The 11528-nt window shown below is 37.0% G+C and overlaps 1 pseudogene; it reads left to right on the top strand.

Annotated features, from left to right (window-relative positions):
- The first annotated feature begins 330 nt into the window (after positions 1-330).
- On the top strand, positions 331-11314 carry LOC112171786 (annotated as a pseudogene).
- The last annotated feature ends 214 nt before the right edge of the window (positions 11315-11528 follow it).

Genomic DNA, 11528 nt, shown 5'->3' with positions numbered 1-11528 from the left:
TGTCGTTTACCGTCCAAATGACTAGTAAACGGGTAAATTGAGATACGAGACGTTACAAAATGAATTTGGTTCTGTCATGCTGATTTTGTTGTTGACTGCTTGCAGTTGTACATAGCACCTATATATTCATGTTTGCAGGTTTCATAGCTATGTATGCTACTTGCCAGTCGCGATGTGGACTATTGTTTGATTCCAGATTCCCCCTTTCTTTCTTAAAGGGACGAGGTGGAATTTTTGAGTTCATTGAAAAACGACTCAGAAAATGGACATATGGTTATTGTGATTGCTGAGGGAGCATGACATGATCTTCTTTTAGAGAGCTTGTAATCCATGAACCAGCAAGATGCTTCAAGAAACAAGCAACTTAAAGACGTTGGGTTATGGATATCTCAGAGGATCAGGGTATTACTAGCAATCCTACAGAGTTAGTGCTTGGAAACTTCCAAAGCTAGACTCCAATGAGGCCATGAAAGCAGCAAAGCTAGACACAAGTAAATTTCTGGATGTATTTTGCTAGGAGAGTACTATTAGATGTACTCCTTTTGGGGATAAAAGATTAACTTTGGACAATCCATTTTGGTGCATGATGTGAATTATAACAATTTCTTCTATATATATATATTGATCAGTTAATTTGGTCTTTTTTGATTCCACATCCAGCAAATATAATGCATTGAATCATTCTATTAGGACAACAATAACCACACAAAAAACTGTCGTATATGCACAATAGTCACAATGACCCAAAAATAAAAACTGTCGTCTGAATGTAAAATAGATAATGGATACTTTGAAAAACTGTCGTCTGAATGAAAGTCACACAACGGGCATAAAATAAAGCGACCTCTGAATTGCCTTCACACAACAGTTTCTAAAGTCGTCCGTCGTCTGAAGAATAGTCACGCAACAGCTAATGCTGCCAACATGCTGCGCGCCATGCTGCCGAGCACTTCACACGACGGTTCCCTACAATCGATCTTCATCAGACAACGCCTCGATAGATGATGCTTTGCCTCCATATCAGACGACAGTTTTTAGTCGTTGTCTGATTCAATTTTTGTAGTAGTGAGAGTATAGTTCTCACTCTTCATGATTTCCACGTGCATTGAATTTCAAGTGCAAACACAGAAAAGGAGGTTAGGAGACCTCTATATAAAGCCTATACAAGCTCTGTAATCTTCACTCCTCAGCTATAGCTAGTCGATCATCCTAGCTTATAAGTTCTTCAAGTTATCTCAGTTTTATTATCTTCTAGCTAACTAAGTAAACAGTACTAGCTAGCTAGTCAAGATGGAGAAAGCAAGTGCATTCCTTTGCCATCCCCGGAACTCTGGTCAGCTTCCTTACATGGAAAGCTCATCACTGTTCTCAGCATTGATGGAGGTGGAATCAAAGGGATTATCCCCAGAACTCTGCTCAGCTTCCTAGAGTCCGAGCTCCAGGTAATTAACAAAAAATAAAATGTTAATTTATATATATGTCATTGTTTGAATACTGAACACGTATTTAATATTAATTACTTGATAAAGTAATCTGGGATTCACATCCAGAACCAATTAGCAATGGATGGAGTGGCCCAAATCCTTATAAACTCATAGGCAAGGTCTCATTTTTCCCATGTGGGATGTATACTCTCAACACGCCTCTGCACGTGTAGCAAATTTTCAAGCTATACATGTAGACAACTTATATTGGGTGACGTGGAGCTCGTGTGGCCGCGAGGCATGCAGACGTGGAATAACCAAGCTCTGATCGATACCATAATAAAGTAATCTGGGGTTCACATCCAAAACCAATTAGCAATAGATGGAGTGGTCCAAACCCTTATAAACTCATAGGTAATGTCTCATTTTTCCCATGTGAAATGTATACTCTCAACAGTTATGTTATATATATGCAGAAGCTGGATGCTGAAGCTGCAAGGTTGGCAGATTATTTTGATGTTATTGTAGGGACTAGCACAGGTGGCCTTGTCACCGCCATGCTTACGGCCCCAGATCAAAACAACCGTCCCTTGTTTGCGGCTAACCAGATTGTCGATTTTTACCTTGAGCACTGCCCTAAAATATTCCCTCAAATCAAGTAATTATATCTCCAACACTGATAATTAATTAAAATTTAATTAGTAATTACTATTACGCTTAACGATTAACCACGATCTATTTAACTAATTTCCTTGTGCATGTTGCATATCTGTCCACAGTATTCCACTGTTTGGTGACGCCTTAGAAAATGCAAAGGGTGCATACGCACCAAAATATAATGGCAAGTATTTACACAAGCTTATCAAGGAAAAATTAGGAGACAGACGATTGAACCAGACATTGACCAATGTTGTAATCCCAACTTTTGATATAAGTTGCCTCCAACCAGCTATCTTCTCCACCTACGAGGTTTGTTTCGGTCTGATCCTTATAAATTTCTTGTGTATATAATGTATATTTTTGGTGCTCTTATTAATATATAATTGTTAATAACGAGAAAAAATTATATGTTGGTTTATTGTAGTTGAAAAGGAACAAGAAATTAGATCCGGCTCTACTGTCGGATATATGCATCGGAACTTCAGCAGCACCAACTTATCTTCCCTCGCATTATTTCAAAACCGCAACAAGAGAATTCCATCTCGTTGATGGCGGTGTGGCTGCTAATAACCCGATATTAACTAATTGATCATATCATTGATCACTTTCCAAGCAATAAAATTTATCATCAAAAATAAAAAGTCACTTGTGTTAATTATACTTCTCAGGGTTTGACTTAATGAAAATATTGGGATGAAACTAAAAAGCCTAGAGGGAGGGTAAATAGGCTTTTCCTACAGAAACCACAACTTTTCCTTAATTCAAAAAACTCCAGCAAGAAACGTTAAATGATTGAAACACATATATGAATCCCTAAATATAGCAGTGTAGATAAAGTGCAGAAAAGAAAGGTAAACACAATCACACAACAATCAAGAGACACCAGAATTGTTTGCGCAGTAAAAACCTCAAAATGAGAAAAACAACTGTGAACTCTCTAAAGCCCTAGTGAAAACTAATTCACTTAATGGAAAGATACGAGTTCTCTTACAAACAACCAATAGCACTGACCTTGGCTATACTTACTAGACACATTCTAGAAGGCTGTATGATCACGTCTTCGTAAATCTCCTCCACTGATGAACTGCTCTCACTGGTAGGATTGACAAGTACTGACCTCGACCTTCAATCTTCTTTGCACATCAACAGCTCCAACTGACCTTAAGAGTACTTGATATGCAGTATATGATTGATAAATGAAAAAGTGTTTGACTCAACAATCTACTTTAACATGGAACAAGTAGATTACTGATACGATTTGAAGCACATCACTATTCAAAGATGAATGAAGCATTTTTCTAAATCACGATGGATGAACACAATCTTTTTCACATCAAAAGGCCTACCAAATGAACGCATTTTCTTTTGGTTTATAATATACAGACTCCCCTAAAAACTTGGACAATAAAGACACCAAAACCTAATTGACTCCTTATATGGAAGGGACATATCCTAAAAAGATATTCTATAAATAAACATGATTTTATCCCTAATAAAAAAGGGAGCTTCTATTCATACCTCCAAATTTGGCATTTGGACCTCCCCACTTAATAGACCTCCAACTTACTTTTACAAATAACCATTTTGCTATCTACACCTCTCTAATCTTCCTATAATGCCCATCGTCCAATAAAATCAATAAAAGCCCCTTTTTTTTTTAGATTCTATTCATACTTTCAAAGATCATTAGTTGGACCTCCTTTAGTTTTTGAAGATTTAGAATTGCAGCAATATTTTTTTTTTTTTGAAGTTCATCCTCCATATACGAGTTACAGAGGTGCTAGCACTTTTTCAATGAATTGTCGACTCTTGGTTAGGCAACAATACCATGTTTGCTCATCATCTTATACAAATATGTTTTCCAAGTATTATTTTCATTGCATTTAGATGTCATTGTCCCTAAACTGATTCAATAGCAACTTGAAATAAACATGGTTCTTTTGTTTTAGATATGTATGGGATAGTGGAGGAAATTACAATAATTAACCGTGAGTCTAGTGCATTCTCTATAGATTTATACCATAGGGTTTAATTTTTCATCATATCTATAGAATAGTTCCACATAAAATTGCTCTGACTGATGATGTGCGAGAAGATTTTGTGGACAACTACCCATTGCTGCGTTTATCATATAAATGTGTTGGAGTACTGCTTTTTGTCACCGCTTGTTCACATGTTTGTTTGCATTCAGAATGAGTAAGGCTTCATCAACTGAGGTGTCTTTGTATTTCCCATTTTCTCTCCTTTTATTTTTTATTTTTTATAGTGCAGTGATAGATCTTGTAAATTGTTAGCTGTGTGAGCAAGGAAGTTTATCACATTACAAGGACAAAATCAAATTCTGAAAATTTTGACTACAACGTTAAATAATGTTTGGCGATATATATTTTAGCGTTTATATTGGAAGAGAAAGTTTTCCCCAAGTTGAAGAGTATTACTGTTCGTAGATATAAGAAGAGATTTTTTTTTTCCTTATTTATGTCTTTATTGGTAATTTGACATGAGTTGACAAAGTCAACTATTATTTGAAAAAAAAAGAAAAAATGTCCAAATACCAATATTGGAGGTATGAATAGAAGCTCTCAATAAAAAAAGATAGACTTAACTGAACAAATCATGTAGAATAAATATCCTTTTACAACTTAATGATTGATAGCAATAATGCACAAAAGATCTCCAAACTAAAGAAATCGAATACAGACCAACTCACATATTCTGAACTAACCAGGATTGCAACACATGCATCAATCCTAGTATGCATAAAGACACATAATGTATGAGATGCATTTGCAATTACATGTAAAGTATCTTGAGGAGTCAACTGAAGCATTGAGTTTTTTTCTTTTCATTCGACTAGGTCTTCACTCCAATGATTGGCACACTTCTAACTTAGACCTAAGACTCTAGGTTTTGTATTAGGAATGCCAATATACAATAAAATCTATACTAACAAACTGCTATAACCGAAGTGACAAAAGAAATCAAGAAGGGAAATACTGACTTCTCTCTGGTTGAGGCAGCTGATCAGGGTAATAGGTTCCTCGCTCCTCATATCTTTGGGTACTAGTTCATCAGCAAAATCCAAGCACGATGCCAGAGTAGCAGCTAAGTGGGGTATTATGACATGGTTGATGCAAGCCAACTTTCAATGTCCATTGTTAGATGTACTCAATGAAGCAAGTAGTGACTGTTAGGATTATGATCAAATATATCTGTTGAATATTGTTTCTTTTCTGCTATTAGCTTAATAAGGTCTGTTAGCAATCAGTTTCTTTCTGGCCATCAGTTCTTTTACACGTGTACCTCATCTGTTCTTTTCAGCTAGTATAAATATGTACTCAGCTTTCATTTTGTAATTGACCTGATACGCAATACAATTTCACTCTCATTTCCTCTGTATTATCTGGGCTTCTCTATTAGAGCTTTCATGGCATCAAGAGCCAGGTTCGATCGGGATCATATTTTGTGCCTAGCTACTTGAGGTTCATGGAGCTATGATTTGAGCGTTTTTCATTTTCCTATCGCGTAACAATCAACACGGTCATCAAAGATGGGAAGTATTTACGTCCCGGTTTATCGTACCTCGGGGATTACGAGCTAGCTAAGAATCCTATGGTTCTAGGTCACCGAAAATAACTTGCACAAACAAATTAAAATAGAAAAAATGCTAAACAAGGCACCGAGCCTCATTCAAGCATAACTTTGCATCACACAAAGTCACATAGATGGCCTTGCGGCCTAGATAGGGCCGTGAAACACACAAAAGTTCTTGTAATGCTCACGCCCACATGGATTTACAAATGAATGGTAGTGGGAAAGTCACAATATTTTTTTGGATTTTCATAAATGATAAATAAACTAACTAACTACGACATAAAAATAAGATAGATAGAAGGATGGGATGCATCGCATCAAGGGTCACCATGGAATTCAAGGTTCTCCACACAAATCTAAAATCATATGGAATGATGATGATTAATTCAAATGATGCTTCAAATGTTTTGTCGGATTTCCATTTAGCATTAAGAGGTCGAAAAGAAAGCTAAATTAATTGTCATAAAATAGTAGTCAAACCCTAAGCAAAACAAGAAGAAGAAAGAATACTTAGTTTTTAGCTACCCTATACTAGTCTCAAACCTTATGCCTTGTTAGGGCCACAAGTGCTCAAAACTAAATGCTTTATGTTTCGACAATCGATTGTAATACACTCTAGCAAGCATTACCACAAGTAATAAGGTCGAAAAGATTACTTGTGATAACAGTTACCCTACCCAACAATTCTGAATACTATTCAGACAATCAAGGGTAATAATACTCAAAATTGGGTGATTGGAGAACTACAATCTAAGAAATCCAAATGGAAATAGAGATATGCAATGGGCAAATTCCACCATACTCATGCCATAATCTAAATTGAAATATAAATTTCCCAATTTAATATTCCAATTCCAACACACCAAACATAGATTAAGGAGGGGAAAACCTAAACCATACATCTAGAGTGAAGAAATTAAAGCAAGAGTACACAAATCATATGAATAAACATCAATTTTATTAATTCCTCAACAAAACCATACAAAACTAAACTTGGGTTTCAAAACCCTAAAACCATGAGAGGTCACACACAAGTATATATCAATACACATCAAACAACACCATAAGCAAGAAATAAGAGAGAGAAAGAAGAGGGAAAGAGAGGACAAATCCATGAAATTTAAGGCAAAGCTTGTCACTAGCTATTGCCATAACTTCATGGCTTCTCTTGCTACCCTTATGAAGCCATGGTGTAGAGATGGTGGCCTAGATACTGGAAATGTGTGTGCCTCCTCCTTGTGCAAGCTTACATGTGAAGAATGGGGGATGAAGAAGAGAAGAAGAGGTGAGAAGAGAAAGAAGTCCCAAATTCGGCCAAAAGGCCTAGGGTGCTGAAAAATGGGTCTTTAGCTTGTGAAATGTGTGTGTAAAGGTGCTTAAATACCTCATTGGGTTCAAGGGTCAAGATTAGACTTGTATCCTAGATCCAAGGGCTCAAAAACGAGTAGAAAAAAGGTAAAATGAAAAGACTAAAACAACCTAATAAAAATGTAGAGAATTAGAAGTTTAGAAAACATTTTGGAAAATAAAAAGAAAACCGGAGGGTAAAAGTGTAAGTGAGTGTGTGCCTAGTGTGAACACAAATAAATATCTCAATCCACATGTGTGATGTGTGTGAGGTGTGTGATCCACTAATTATTATTGTCATTACATCAATTTGAATTTGAAATTTAAATACAAAGATGTAATACAAATGGGCTTGGGTCTTCACTTGTGTGCTTCTTTGGTCTTGGGCCCGGACTTCTTGCTATTGGGCCAAGTTGACTTGGTTGACCCGATGGTCAACTAGTTGACTTTTGGTCTTTTAGTAGGAGTTGACTTTTTGCTCGAATTTGCTGCGTCTTTCGTCTTTTTCCTCTCTTGACCATAATTTCCTACAAATGAAGAAAACAAAGTAATACTACGAAATAATGTTTGAGTATTCGCTAATTTCAAGGTAATTAGGGCTAGAAACACACGTAAATTGTGTGTGAATCAAGCTATCGTTCTCTTCTAGTTCTTCCTGCTAGTGTTGATTTCTGCAGAATTGAAGATTTCAAACTTGAGATAAGTTCATTCTTCAGATCTGGAATTATGAAAGTTCTATAGTTGATGTTTGTTGCTGATTTTTGGTTTCGAAGCTTTGATTCTATGTTTGAAGTAGTATGCTATTACTCTTAGTCAAGATTCATGAGATTTGTTGGAGTTTTGCTTCAGATTGAAGTTTGATGAAACCCTAGTTTTTTTTTTTTTACTTGTTGAAGTTTCAGTACTTGCTTTTGTGCAATTCTCGTTGACTTACTGGAAATTGAAGATTGTGGAAGATCTACTTGTGATTTTGGAAGATATGGAAGTCTACAAATCCTAGCTTCTCATCAGAATTTGTTCAAGATCATATTAGAAATTGTTGAAGATCATAGAGCTATTTTGCTGGATTTTATCTGTTACTAGTGTGAAGTTGCTATATATTGCATAAGTTGGAAGTTGTTAGATTTTGATTATGTTCATCAATTCGTCATTGGAGATCATCAGTGGTGAATTTTGAGTGTTGATCTGTGTTGCCTACCATCATGAATACCGATATTGACTTAAGAAATTGTCTACTGTCCAACTTCTACAATTTGATTCCAGTTCAGTTAGATGGCTCTAACTATGTCATATGGAAGTTTTTGTTAGAGACAATGTTAAGAGCTTGTGGCCTAATGGAATATGTCAATGGATCATTTCCTTGTCCTTCACAATACATGATCACAGAAGAAGGTGGTATCTTATCTGAAATAACAGCAGAGTACCTTAGTTGGAAATAAAATGATTATGCTGTTATGACTTTGCTTGCTGCTACTCTATCTAGTGGTGTTCTCTCTTTTGTTGTTGGCAGTAACACTTCTAGAGAACTTTGGTGATTGCTTAAAAAGAGGTATGCCTCTACTTCTTGGTTTAACAAAGAGCAACTAAAGAGCAACTTTTACAAACTTAAAAAAGGGTCAGATTCTATTGACAACTACCTGGATCGAGTGAAGATTGCTTGTGATTAGTTGGCTAATGTAGGGATTCATATGACAGATGAAGACATAATTGTCTCTGTTCTTCTTAGTTTTCCATCAGCCTATACTACTATGAAGACTATAATCAGGGCTAAGCATAACCCCATTTCAATACAAGAGTTAAGGTCTCTTTTACTCATTGCTGAAGCTGAACTTGAAGAGGCTAAGTCTATTTCTTTGCCTTCTAAGGCTACAATGGTGACACATGATGATAATTTCAAAGACATGACCAAGGGAAATGCATCTGGTTCCATTGTTCTTTCTCCAACTGCAAATGTTGTTCACACCTCACCATTTTTGCCTACTGGTTTTTCTCAACGTGTTGTTGGCTTCAATCCTGTTAGTTTGGCTATGCCTTTTAACTGCTCTACACCTACAGCACAAGCATATATAATATGCCAACTCTTCCAACCAATTCTGTGGTCCACAATGTTGAGTACCTTCAATATCTTGCTCAAAATTTAAATAGATCATTTACTCTGCATTCTGGATGTGTGGCTCAAAATGGAGGTTCACATAGTAACTTTGGTGTCAACAGTGAAAGCAATTTGTCTCAGCAATCCTACATTGGGCCTCAACAGCTTAGCACTTCATATTTCTACAGAGATAGTTCGGACTCACATCAATTCATATATTGGTTCTAAATCTCACAATTATAGTGGTTTCTCTCAGAATAATATGTCTCCATCTTACCCGTTTGATGCTTCTTCACAAATTAGCAATACACCATGTTTTATGTCACCTCAGTTCACTCAACAAAATGGCTGCCCTTCTCAGAATTACAAGAATACTATCTCTCAGCCATATCATACTATCTCTGAGCATTTTTCTGGGAACTTCAATGACAGAGCTTCAAGTGAGGCCTCTCCTCACATGACATATCATTTTGCAACTCAAGTTCCTTCTAAAGAACTCTTAGAATGGCAACAAGCAGTACTTAGGGGAATTACCTCTTTCTCATCTCAAGGCATCTGGAAGCCTCTTTCCACTTCTCTGGATCAAACTCTTCTGCATTGCAGGCATGCCTCTCATCCTATGGGGCTATGTCAGACACTGCCACTCATTCCTCCTGGCTGAAGTACAGATATGGTGTGATAGCTTCCAGGTTTATTCACCATGGTTTTCTGCTCTTCTCAAACACTTATACATATGTTCCAGCTTGTACATACATGTCCATTTGCAAGCATAATTAGCTATAATGAGCCACGCTCATGGTACCACCAGGGGTACCAACGCCCACCATATGAGTGACTGGCGTAAAGACAGTTAGCCGGGTTACCGCCTGAACCCCGGATCAACCCCAAAGCACCGCCGACGCGCCGCCACGCGCCGTGTCAAGATGGCATCAGAAGCTACTGAAACTGGGAACTGAAGCACCATCAGTCCCACATCGAAAACAAAGAGAAGATCATCCTCTTCCTCACCTATAAAAGGTTCTCTCCTCTCTCCTCATTAATGACGCATTCAATACTTACCTACTGTTACTTTGTCAACATAAATACATTGACTAACTTAGGCATCGGAGAGTTGAAGACCGCCCGGCGCGGTCTCCCTCTGACGCCCATTGTATTTTATTTGACAGGTAACGGGAACCACTCACAACAAAGGTATCGATCCGCCCGCCGGATCAGCGTTAACTAAGGTCCAGCTACCGCTAGACTTTTAGACATTAACACAGCTTGATGTTAGCATCCTCCCATCAAGCTGAGGAGGGGTGTTAGGATTGTGATCAAATATATCTGTTGAATATTGTTGCTTTTCTGTTATTGTTACTTTTCTGCTATTAGCTTAATAAGGTCTGTTAGCAATCAGTTTCTTTCTGGCCATCAGTTCTCTTGCACGTGTACCTCATATGTTCTTTTCAGCTAGTATAAATATGTACTCAGCTTTCATTTTGTAATTGACCTGATACGCAATACAATTTCACTCTCATTTCCTCTGTATTATTTGGGCTTCTCTATTAGAGCTTTCAGTGACATGGTAGATTGCCACCTTTCTACCCTTTTCCAAGCTCTTTGGTCTGACAATAACTACCTTCGAAATTCAGGTAGATATAGATACATCGATCTATTGAATCATGTTTTAAACAATTGATAAGAGAACAAACAATCTGATTATTTTGATTGTTTGCTTAACTAATGTGATTACGTACAAGTGTCCCATGGCATCCAGTATAATATGCTTAAACTCTAATGTGGGCAGGATGACCAATTGAGCACCGACTTGAATTCTATGGATAATGCTACGCCCGAAAACTTGAAAAAACTTGTAAAAGTGGGAGAGGCACTGTTAAAGAAACAAGCTTCAAAGTTGAATATAGCTACCGGCCTCCATGAGCCTGATGAACGTCATATTACTAATGAAGAGGCTCTCAGAAGGTACTTACTGATTACAAATTACTCTCTGTACGTACTGGGATTTGTATCAAAGCATCATAAACATATATTCATTAATATTACTATTATTAATTAGTTATTTGTTTTCTTAATCATTCTGCATATCCAGGGTAGCGGCAGTTCTCTCCAAAGAGAAGAAGGAACGTGCAATCAGATCAGCAGCACCACAAGCAAACCCAGCATCTGCCAGCTGATCGATAAGCTTGATACTCGATCTGTTGAAGAAAAATAAATGCCCATCATATATAGTGATGGTGGAATATTGATGCTTAATACTAGAGTTTTGACAATCTTGTAACTCAGTACGTGCGTACTGAGATTATGTTCTCAATAAATACCAATCTACTACCTTTGTTATTTGTGATGGAACTAGCAGCTTGTTCTGCACTATAATTTTCCTTTTCTTCATTTGGAAGCTTTAAGTCTCATGA

The sequence above is a fragment of the Rosa chinensis genome, chromosome 6, assembly GCF_002994745.2.
Source record: "Rosa chinensis cultivar Old Blush chromosome 6, RchiOBHm-V2, whole genome shotgun sequence".
Classification (NCBI taxonomy): Eukaryota; Viridiplantae; Streptophyta; class Magnoliopsida; order Rosales; family Rosaceae; genus Rosa; species Rosa chinensis.
Note: the sequence above shows the minus strand (reverse complement) of the source record. Positions and strands in the feature narration are given on the sequence as shown.